This window comes from Chiloscyllium plagiosum, unplaced genomic scaffold (assembly GCF_037043375.1).
Source record: "Chiloscyllium plagiosum isolate Xiang-an unplaced genomic scaffold, Cpla_swu_hap1 HiC_scaffold_7, whole genome shotgun sequence".
In the NCBI taxonomy this organism is placed as follows: Eukaryota; Metazoa; Chordata; class Chondrichthyes; order Orectolobiformes; family Hemiscylliidae; genus Chiloscyllium; species Chiloscyllium plagiosum.
The window spans coordinates 20,594,788-20,606,870 of NW_028270145.1; the positions used below are offsets into that span (position 1 = coordinate 20,594,788).

General features: G+C 41.9%; 1 protein-coding gene across 8 annotated transcripts in view; it reads left to right on the plus strand.

The window, feature by feature from the left end:
- als2b (alsin Rho guanine nucleotide exchange factor ALS2 b) overlaps positions 1–12,083 on the plus strand; it is a 150,771-nt gene that overhangs the window by 16,370 nt on the left and 122,318 nt on the right. For 2 of the 8 annotated variants that reach the window (XM_043693127.2, XM_087988791.1), the window contains exon 1: positions 11,144–11,490. The exons of 3 other annotated variants lie outside the window; for them this stretch is intronic. The gene's annotated coding sequence lies outside the window, so the exon portion shown is untranslated. Of the gene's footprint in view, positions 1–11,143; positions 11,491–12,083 lie in introns of those variants that run through there. 3 more of the 8 variants (XM_043693131.2, XM_043693133.2, XM_043693130.2) reach the window with 2 other exon arrangements.

The following is a 12,083-nucleotide window of genomic DNA, read 5'->3' on the forward strand; positions in this document are numbered from 1 at the left end:
GTCACTGCTGTTGACGTCAGATTGGCCTTCTTGAGAGTGAAGCCAAGGAAAGTGACTGGCCCCGTTGGAGTCCCCAGCTGTGCACTCAGATCCTGTGCGGACCAGCTGGCAGGAGTTTTTGCTGATATATTTAACTTATCCTTGCTACAATCTGAAGTCCCACCCCAGAAGTCCACCATCATCCTGTTACCAAAGGAAACACATGCAACGTGCCTCAATGACAATGCCCAGTGATTCTGACCTCCATAATTATGAAGTGCTTCAAGAGGTTAGTCTTGATTCACATCAACTCTAGCCTGTCTTAATCCCTTGTCATTTGCTGACGGTGCAACAGCAGATGCCATTTCCCTGGCTCAACACTTATCCCTGGAACATCTGGATATAAGGATACCTATGTCAGGCTTCTATTTATCGACTACAGCTCCGTCTTCAACACTATAATCCCAATCAAACTAATCTTCTCCGTTCTCTACAACTGGATTCTCAACCTCCAGGCCCATAGACCTCAATCAGTGAAGATAGACAATAGCACTTCCTCCACAGTAATCCTCAATACCAGTGCCCCGCAAGGATGCATACTCAGCCCCCTACTATACTGCCTGTACAATCATGATTATGTGGCCAAATTTCATCCGAACTCCATCTATAAGTTCACTGACAATACCACCATTGTAGGTTGGATATCAAACAATGACGAGACAGAATGCTTGATGACCTGGTGCAAAAATAACTATCTCTCCCTCAATGCCAGCAAAACTAAAGAGCTGATCATTGACTTCAGGAAGCAAAGAGGAGGACATGCCCCTATCTACATCAATGGAGCTGAGGTGGAGGTGGTCGAGATCGTCAGTTCCTAGAAATGACGATAACCGAGAACCTGTCCTGGTCCACCCACTTCAATGCGAAAGTCAAGAATGCATAACAACGCTTCTTCTTATTCAGGAGGCTAAGGAAAGTCAGTACGTCCATGATGACCCTGACAAACTTTTATGTGTGCAACATATCACAGCTTGGTGCAGCAACTGCTTTGCCCAAGACCATAAGAAATCTCAAAGTTGTGAAAACAGCCCTGACCAGCACACAAGCCAACCTTCCATCTCTTGACCCCACATCTACACTTATTGTTGCCACGGAAAGGCAGCTGAAAAATGTGTTGCTGGAAAAGCGCAGCAGGTCAGGCATCATCCAAGGAGCAGGAGAATTGACGTTTCGGGCATGAGCCCTTCTTCAGGAATGCCAAACAGGCTAAGATAAAAGGTAGGGAGGAGGGACTTGGGGGAGGGGCGTTGGAAATGCGATAGATGGAAGGAGGTTAAGGTGAGGGTGATAGGCTGGAGTGGGGGTGGGGGCGGAGAGGTCAGGAAGAAGATTGCAAGTTAGGAAGGTGGTGTTGAGTTCGAGGGTTGGGACTGAGACAAGGTGGGGGGAGGGGAAATGAGCAAACTGGAGAAATCTGAGTTCATCCCTTGTGGTTGGAGGGTTCCTAGACGGAAGATGAGGCGCTCTTCCTCCAGCCGTCGTGTTGCTATGGTCTGGCGATGGCGATGGCAACACGAAGGCTGGAGGAAGAGCGCCTCATCTTCCGCCTAGGAACCTTCCAACCACAAGGGATGAACTTAGATTTCTCCAGTTTCCTCATTTCCCATCCCCCCACTCTGTCTCAGTCCCAACCCTCGAACTCAACACCACCTTCCTAACCTGCAATCTTCTTCCTGACCTCTCCGCTCCCAACCCCACTTCGGCCTATCACCCTTACCTTAACCTCCTTGCACCTATCGCATTTCCAACACCCCTCTCCCAAGTCCCTCCTCCCTACCTTTTATCTTAGCCTGCTTGGCACACTCTCTCATTCCTGAAGAAGGGCTCATGCCCGAAACGTCGATTCTCCTGCTTCTTGGATGCTGCCTGACCTGCTGCACTTTTCCAGCAACACATTTTCAGCTCTGATCTCCAGCATCTGCAGTCCTCACTTTCGCCACGGAAAGGCAGCCAATATCAACAAAGATCCCGCCCAACCTCTTGGCAGAAGATACAAAAGCCTAAACACATGTACCAACAGGTTCAAGAATAGCTTCTTCCCTGTTGTTATTAGACTGCTGAATGGACCTCTCAAATTTCAAATCTAATGTTGATCTTGCTTGTTGTACACCTTCTGTGCAGCCATAACTTTGAATGTCTTGCTCTGTTCAAACATCCTATGATCTGTATGTCCCTGTATGTTATGATCTGCCTACACTGCACACAAACAAAATTTTTCACTGTATTTAAGTACATGTGATAATAACAAATCAAATCAATAAGATCATGGCTGATCTGATGTGGCCATAACTCCACTTTCCTATCTACCACCCATAACTTGTGCCTCAATTTTAGATCAAAAATCTATCTTACTCGGTCTTGAAAATATTCAATGACCGAGAAGAAAATTCCAAAGACTAGTGAGAATAAATTCCTCATCACCTGCATCTTAATTCAGAGACCCTTTATTTTAAAACTGTGTTCTTGCCAATGAGACCCAACCTTTCCTCAGAAGATAACCCTTTGAACAGAGGAATCAGCCTAGTGAACCTCAGCTGATCTGGTCTCAAAGCAAGTATATCCTTCCTTAAGAAAGAAGAGCAAAACATATGCACTGTTCCAAATGTGGTCTCACCAATATCATGTGTACTTATAACAAGACATCCCTACTTTTATATATAATTCCCCTTGCAATAAAATCGAACATTCACAGAGTCAGGTGATTATAACACTGACAGACAGCCTTCATTCCATTATGTCCACATCAGTCATCAGACAGTTCCCATCTAATCCCATTTCCCAGCACAAGCCTGTTACCCAGTCAACTATGCTGTTTCAAATGTTTGTCTTAATACTCTTAAATGTTAGTGATTTTTGAGAAGATGTGTAGCTCAGGTTGATGATAAGTATGTAAGTTAGCTCGCTGAGTTTGAAGCTTTGTTTTCTGACGTTTCATCACCATACTAGATAAAATCATTAGTGAGAGTCTCCAGTGAAGCGCTGGTGGTACACCCTGCCTCTCTATTTATAAGGTCTTGGTTTCTTAAAGTGGGTGACGCATTTCCGGATTTTTTTTTCAAGGGAAGGTAGATAGGATCTAAATTGGTGTTTAATGATGGAGTTCTGGTTAGAATGCCATGCCTCGAAGATTTCTCGTGTATGTCTTTGTTTCACCTGTCTGAGGATGTGTGTGTTGTCCCAGTCAAAGTGGTGTTCTTCTTCGTCTGTGTATAGAAACTAGTGATAGTGGGTCTTGTCTTTTGGTGGCCAGTTGGTGTTCATGTATCCTGTTGACAATCTCCCAGTCATTCTACTACAAGGAAAGGCAATGGCCTAATGGTATTATCGCTAGGCTGTTGACTCAGAGACCCAGGTTCAAATCCCACCTTTGTCATCACAAAATGGAATAAGTGACAAGTTTTCTGTTAGTTTGTCTGATGTAGTGTTTTTTACAGTTCTTGCCCGGTATCTTGTAAATGACGTTAGTTTTGCTGGTAATATCTAATTGATCCTTTAGGTTCATTAGTCATTGTTTAAGTGTGTTGGTAGGTTTGTGGGCTACCATGATGCCAAGGGTCTGAGTAGTCTGGAAGTCATTTCTGATATGTCTTTGATGTAAGGTAATGTGGCTATAGTTTTTGGTTGCATTGTGCCTGATTGTTTGGGTTTGTTTCTGAGGAATCAGCGGATTGTGTTTATTGGGTATCCATTTTTCTTGAAAACATTGTATAGATATTTTTCTTCTGTTTTTTGTAGTTCTTGGGTGCTGCAGTGTGATGTAGCTCGTCAAAATAATGTCTTGGTGTTGGGATGATTGCTTCTGAAGTTAGGTATTTGGTCTGTGTTTGTTGTTTCTCTGTAGATGCTGGTTTGAAACTCTCCAATAACTGGACGTTCAACAGTCACATCCAGGAATGGGAATCTGCTGTCATTCTCCTCCTCTTTTGTGAATTTTATGCCTGTCAGGATATTGTTGATGGTGTTGTATGTTTCCTCTAACTTATTCCATTTTGTGATGACAAAGGTGTCATCTATGTCAAATCCTACTATGGTGGGATTTGAACCTGGGTCTCTGAGTCAACAGATTCCTGATGAAGGGCTTATGCCCGAAACGTCGATTCTCCTGTTCCTTGGATGCTGCCTGACCTGCTGCGCTTTTCCAGCAACACCTTTTCAGCTCGGATCTCCAACATCTGCAGTGCTCACTTTCTCTGAGTCAACAGCCTAGTGATAATACCATTAGGCCATTGCCAAACCTTGTTGTAGTAGAATGACTGGGAGATTGGTCCTCAGATGAACTTCAAGTTGGATCTCTGTAAGTATCTCCCAGATTCTAGGTATTGCTGTTAATTACCTTGACTGCTTGATATCTTGCAGCTAGTTCATGTTCTGGATTTCTGACCAAATAACAACTAATGACCAACTGCAACCAGCACTTAGCTGACTTTTAAAATAGACAAAGAAAACATGTGGCTTTCCAAAAGTTCAAGGGAATTTTCAAAAAAGCAGCTTTTTCCACATTCAAGGTATTTTCCAAATAAAGTGTGGTGTTGACGCCACATACAGGTTGTCTGCTAGAATGCATGTTTCATCAACGTGAATTTGCTGTAATGCGATTGACACATTGGGAATGGTGTTTCTAAAGTGCAAACTTTCAAAACGTGTTTTGGTTGTAATGCGATTGACACATTGGGAATGGTGTTTCTAAAGTGCAAACTTTCAAAACGTGTTTTGGTTGTAATGCGATTATGTCATCAACATATTAAGCGCTGTTTCTAAAGTGCTATTTTTCTATAACATGGGGTTGCATAAGAATCCAACCATGGTGTTATAGAAGAACTGACTGTACTGTGTTGTAGATCAACTGTTGCAGCCCACTCAGTCTGATGTGGACAGAAAGGCATTTGTGATGCAATGGGAAGTCACTGGTGACCTTTGAGTTTCCATCTTCCCTTTTGCCAAGTATGAATCACAGAGAGGAGATAGTCTGTTTTTGTGTTGGGCCCACCAAGAGATATGTGAATTTCTTGGATATCTATGAATGTCCATATTTAATTAGCTATTCACTGGAGACCTGGTACTGTCTATAGTTCAAATGCCAATAGCCAAATGATTTGCATCAACCATTTGTTTTTGTCCAATTTTTAAAAGTATTAGCTGAAAGTTCATAGCATGACACACCTGTGCTGGGTTTGACATACACACTCTGAATGCTTGAAGGGCAGTGAACAAAACACCCATGTGGGATGGACTGGTTGACCTGCAGGCCTATTTGTTAATGTAAGAGTGACAATGTGGAGTAATGTAGACAAACTTGTTTGGAGACACTTGAGAGCCTTGTTTGTCTATCTATCTGTATCTATTTATATAGAAAGAACATCTCCATTATATGGGAGCTTGATCTTCCTCATCACACTATTTGCTGCAGGAAACAATCAATGTGTCAATCCTGTCTCAAAATAAACACAAAAGTGGAATTAACTTCCATTTTAACACTTGGAATCACCATCCATCTGAGAGAGGGTGGGTAATTCCAAGATGTCAGATTTATTCTGAAAAAGGACAATTAATGAATACTCTGGTCCTCAGTCAGTTAAACTATGATTTCCTAGATCACCATAGGGTAGGATGGAAAGGCTGTAGGAAGAAGCAATAATTTGTGAACTCCTCTCTGAATCTGCGTCACTGTTTCCTCTTGTTTTACAGATCTTGATCTCTCCTAAGGGGAAGGCTTATAAAACAACTGATATTGTGATTTTTAAAGACATTTCTGCTGCTTTAATGGCTTTCTCGTCAGAGGCTGGAGTTGGGGGTAGTTTGAGTTGGGTGGGGGTGGAATTTAGTGGAAGTTGTGACCAGGCAATGGTGGACTCACTTAGCAGCAGAAATTACTCTTGAAACCAGTCATACATACAGCATGAATGGGGTCAGAGGGATATTGGAGGTCTCTTTACCTTGGAACAGCATTACTCAGGAAGCTGTTGGATTTAAAATTATAACATGCTGAAATGCAAGAAGGGAGATTTTTTAAAAGGGGAGCTTGTTGAGTTGTGGTATATAATGAGAAAAAAACTGTATGCTTCTGGCAGCAGCAAACACAATGGGAGGATGAATCATGGGTTGAGCAATTGGTCATAAACAATGTCAATGAAAGTAAACAAAGGATTCAGAAATAGGAGTTCACCATTTAGCCCTTTGGGCCTGCTCTGTCACTCAGTAAGATCATGGTTGATCTGATGCATTTTCAACTCCACTTTTCTATCTGCATCCATAACCATTGATTCACTTGTATGTTGAAAATATACATTATAAAATTATTATAAAACTATTATAAAATTATAGAATTTTATGAATGGAAAGAGTACTACACAAATGTATATTTCCTTAATATGAACAGGCAGTTAACCTTTAGATCTGCCTTTAGAATTCAATTTTTTTTGTGCTGGAATCTGGTTGATTATGCCTAAGCTCTGGTATTTATTATCTAAACTTCTCAGTCTCTCTCTCACTATCTCTTTTCTTCTTTAAACATACTCCTTAGACCTATTTGACCAGGCTTTTGAATCTGCCCAAATAATTCCTTATGTGGCTTGATGTTAATTTTGTTTTGTTGATGTTTTAGTCCAAATGCTAGATAAACAGAAATTGTTAATATTATTGGAAGAAACTTGAACTCTATTCTCAGCTTTATATACTTCCTAAACTTGAGAATATTTATAACTCAAATAGGTAAAAGCTGCAACAGAGCTGTAATCAGTTAAGTTCTTCCGATTCTCACTCTCACCAAATAGTATTTAATTTTGTGAACCTTGCATGATAGCATATTTGCCTCTCTAGAAGGTTGTTTTTAAGTTGCTATTTAGGACTTAAGCATATAATCAACGCTCACCCTCCAACTTGGGGAATGCAGCAATGTGGTAATCATGATTTTTGGATGAGATATTATGGATTACTGTGCAGACAGACATTATTGCTTCCATGGAAAGGAAGCCCAGGGTGCTTTCCTTGTTACCTCCCTTAATAGTTACAGTTCCAGCAAAATATATATTAATTGGTCTTCATCACTGGCACAAAATGGTTGGTGCATTTATTTGCGAAAAACAGTTAATTTGGTTCCCTTGTGCTTAAATCATAATTCATTGTCTAAAGGTGACTGAGATGTTTTCATCAGATGCTACATAAAAATACCTAACAATAGTTTTTTTGGCTTTTGGGAGTTTTCACAGCATGCTGTTTTGACAATAAAACTGCAATGTTGGCATTAATGCATTGTCCAGAAACTGATTTTCTACATGGAGAACAATAATTCAGAAATGTTTCTGTCTCTCAAAAGTTATTTACCACTGAGTAGATGGAAGAATTATTGGAGAGAAAAACAAAATTACTTTGGTGCTAGAAATCTGAAAACCAGAAAGTGTAGTAGACACTGAGGTCAGGCAACATCTGTGGAGAGAGAAAGTTAATTTTTCAGGTTGATCAGAATTAGAAGTTAAAGATTTAAGAGCTTTCAAGCAACTGTAAATTCAATGGAAAGAAGGGTTGACAGAAGCACTAAATTGTTACAATGCACAAGGTACCCATCCACTTCATTATATCCAAACCTGCTCTCTGAATCATTTAGTTCCATTGTCCTGTTTTCTCTCCATTACCCTGCCCCTTCTCCCATTTCAAATATTGCTGTAATTCCCTTTAAAAGCATCATTGAAACTGTCATCATTCACAGGCAGTTTTTTTTTCCAGATCCTCACCATTTTCTGTAGGAAAATTTATTTTTCATATGTTGCTTTTTCTTCTTGTGGATTGCACGGTGGCACAGCACTGCTGCCTCACAGTGCCAGAGACCCGGGTTCAATTCCCGCCTCAGGCAACAGACTGTGTGGAGTTTGCACATTCTCCCCGTGTCTTCGTGGGTTTCCTCCAGGTGCTCTGGTTTCCTCCCACGCTCCAAAAATGTGCAGGTCAGGTGAATTGACCACGCTAAATTGCCCATAGTGTTAGGGGCAGGGGTAAATGTAGGGGAATGGGTCTGGGTGGGTTGCGATTCGGTGGGTCGGTGTGGACTTGTTGGGCCGAAGGGCCTGTTTCCACACTGTAAGTAATCTAAAAAAAAAGACTTTAAACTACACCTCCTTTTTCTTGACTTTTCACCGGTGGAACCAGTATCTCCCAATCCACTATATCCAGACCCTGGTAATTTTAAATACAGTAGCGCCTCGACTTACGAACTTAATCCGTTCCGGGACACGGTTCGCGAACCGAAAAGTTTGCGAACTGAATCAATTTTTCCCATTGTTCAGATAGCATTCACAGCACATGCTCCAAAGACAAACTGCGCACGCGCCAAAGACGAACTGAATGAGATCACAAGGGGCCCGAGAGCTTTTGCGTTCAACAAGTGCATAGAAAAGCAGAACAATGAAACCACATCGTTGCACACAGGCTTTTTGCGCTCGTACCTTCGTTCGTACCTTGAATTTTGTACATATGCTGAAGCAAACTTTTATGTACAATCCTGTTCATAAACTGATTTGTTCGTGAACGGGGTCGTTCGTATGTCGAGGCGCTACTGTACATCTATAATTGACTGATACAGTGAAAAGTGTTGTTTTGCATGCTATACAGGCAGATTGTACTGTACGGTCCATTCAAAAGTCTGATAACAGCGGGGAAGAAGCTGTTCATGTATTCAAACTTTTATATCTTAAGCCTGATGGAAGAGTGTGGAAGAGAGTATAACTGGGCTGGGAGGACTCCATGCACAAATAGCGCTGTGGGCCTTTCTCTAATTATCCTGTTACTACGAATGTATTCATAAAATAACTTAGGATTTTCCTTTATTTTATCTGCCATAGTTCTTTCATACCCACTTTCTGTTCTCCTAATTTCCATTTTTAAGCTTACCCTTGCGCATTCTGTGCTCCTCTAAGGCTTCTGCTGTTTTTAGCCGTCAGGATATGTCATAAGCCTACCTTGTTTTTATCTTCCTCCAATCCTGTATATGTCCCTTGGTATCCAGGACACACTGGATTCACTGGTCCCACAATTACAGCATTGTGTGAATTCTAAAATCTACATTATAAGAAAGATGTGATTTTGCTGGAAAGGTGTAGAGATTTACCAGGACATTGCCAAGGACAGATAGTTTAAGTTAAGAGACTGAGCAGACTGGAGTTGTTTTCCTTGGAGCAGAGGGGGGTCATGATTGGGATGAAAAGAAATTATAAGCAACATTGATAAGGTAGACAGGAAGGAACCTTTCTCCTGGATGGAAGGATCAGTGACCAGAGGCATAAATTTAAGCTAAGGGAGAGAAGATTTAAAGAGATGTGAGGGTGGTGGGAATCTGAAACACAATGCCTGCCAGGGTGGTAGAGACAGAATCCTCATTACACTCAAGAAGTATTTAGATATAAACTTTCAATGTCAAGACATACAAGGCAGTGGGCCAAATGTTGGAAAATGGAATTAAAATAGTTTGAGTTGTTTTTGATTGGAATAGACGCAATGGGCTGAAGGGTTGTGCCTTAGGCCTCTATGACTTTGACTCTACGACGGTGGCCATAAGCCTGGCATTGAGTCTGCCATAACCACAATTATATATAGAAACACATCAGAAGTGTCAGTCTTAAATTGTTGCTGTTATATGGTGGTGGCAATGATTTCAAAGAAAGTGCAGGGGAGTTGTCTTTCCTGTCTGTCCAATATTTATCTCTCAATCAACATTACAAAATCAGATCACCTTGACATTTTCACATTATTGTTTGCAGGAGCTTGCCATGTGAAAAGGAACTAAGGGCATTGTTGCAAAGTTTGCAGATGACACAGAGAGGTGGAGGGACAGGTAGTATGGAGGAAGTGAGGAGCTGCAGAAGGACTTGGACAGGCTAGGACAGTGGGCAAAGAACTGGCAGATGAAATACATTGTGGGAAAGTGTGAGGTTACACACTTTGGTTGGACGAATAGAGGTAGAGAGTATTTTCTAAATGGGGAAAGGCTTGGAAATCTGAGGCACAAAGGAGCCTGGGAGTTGTAGTTCAGGATTCTCTTAAGATTAACAGTTGGCAGTTTGGAAGGAAAATGCATTTTAAAAAAGATAGTATATAAGAGTAGGGATGTACTGCTGAGACTGTATAAGGCTCTGGTCAAACCAAACTGGGAATATCATGAGCAACTTTGGACCCTGTATGTAAGGAATGATGTGCTAGTGTTGGAGGGGGTCCAGAGTAGGTTTATAAGAATGACCACAATAATGAATGACTTGTCATATGAGAAGAAGTTCAGGACTCTAGGTCTGTACTCAGTAGAGTTTAAAAGGATGAGGGGGAAATCGCATTGAAACTTGCAGAAAATTAAGAGGTCTGGATAGAGTAGATGTTTCCACAAGAAAAGGAGACTGGGACCCAACGGCACAGCCTCAGAGTGAAAGGATGACCCTTTAAAACTGAGATGAGGATGAATTTCTTCACTCAGAGTGGTGCATCTGTGAAACTCATTGCTTCAGAAGGCTGTGGAGGCCAAGTGATTGAGTGCCTTTATGGCAGAGACGCTGTGTAGATAGATTTTTGATTTGTAAAGGGAATCAAGGGTTATGGGGAGAGGGCAGGAGATTGGGATTGAGAAACATATCAGCTATGATTTAATGGCAGAGCAGACTTGATGACCAAATGGCTTAATTCAGCACATATACCTTACTTACTTAACAGCAAATTTGCGACCAGCCTTTCTACATTCTAAAAAGTACTGCGAAGTACTTAATTGATTGTAAAACACAATGAGAAATCTGGTAGTCATGATGACTGCTAGAGAAATGTAAGTTGCTTTCAACCACCCACAATGATTGAGATTATCTGAGGACTAAAGTTGTTGCAAATATTAAAGGAAGCTTCAAAGGGAATCCAGTACCTGTAACCGCGGGAACACAAAATAACACGTCGACACCACGTAATCCGGACACATCATGTAACCTCAGGAACACAAACTAACCCTGTGACCTATCACAACTGAATTGAGGAACACAATATATCCCCACTGACACAGGAACATAACGTAACCCCAATAACACCATGTAATCCCAGAACAAAATGCAAAGGTCGAACACGATGCAATCCAGGAACACAAAACAGTAAATTGAAACAAAGAACTGCGGATTCTGAACTTCAGAAACAGAAACTAAAATTCCTGGGGAAAAAATGAGCAGGTCTGGTAGTGTCTGTGGAAAGAAAACGTTTCGATTCCAGTGACTCTACATTAGAACTGAAAGTACACCTTCCAGTAATCTCATACTCTCGCTTCTTCACTGTGACACTCCATATTTCGAAACGCGAGAGCTGGTTTGTTCGGTGTATTCTGGTCTGCCTCGGCTACGGTGCAGGCCGCGCCGGGATCTCAGCGAGGGGGGACAAGGCTTGATCTCCGTGTTCGGCGGTTCCTGGAGCGGGAAAATACATGTCCCGAGCATGGGGGAGAACCAGGTGAGACTGCAGCCCGGCGGATGGCCGGGGGCGGGGACCACGAGAGAACCGGGTTAACAGGGTGTGAGTTACCGACTATAACTGAAAGAGATCTGACCCCTCCAGTATAGTACCCCAATACCAAACAGTGACAGACCTGTCTCCTCCATTACTGTACCCCAATATCATACAGACAGACCTGTCTCCTCCATTACTGTACCCCAATATCATACAGACAGACCTGTCTCCTCCATTACTGTACCCCAATATCATACAGTGACAGACCTGTCTCCTCCAATACTGTACCCCAATATCATACAATGATAGACCTGTCTCCTCCACTATGAAACAGTGACAGACCTGTCTCCTCCATTACCGTACCCCAATATTATACAGTAACAGAACTGTCTCCTCCATTACTGTACCCCAATATTATACAGTGACAGATCTGTCTCCTCCAGTACTGTACCCCAATGTTAAACATTGATAGACCTGTCTACTGCATTTTTGTAATCCAGTTATACAATGACAGTCCCGTCTCCTCCATTACAGTACCCCAATGTTATACATTGACAGACTTGTCTCTTTCAGTGCTCTCTCCCAGTGTTTGACAG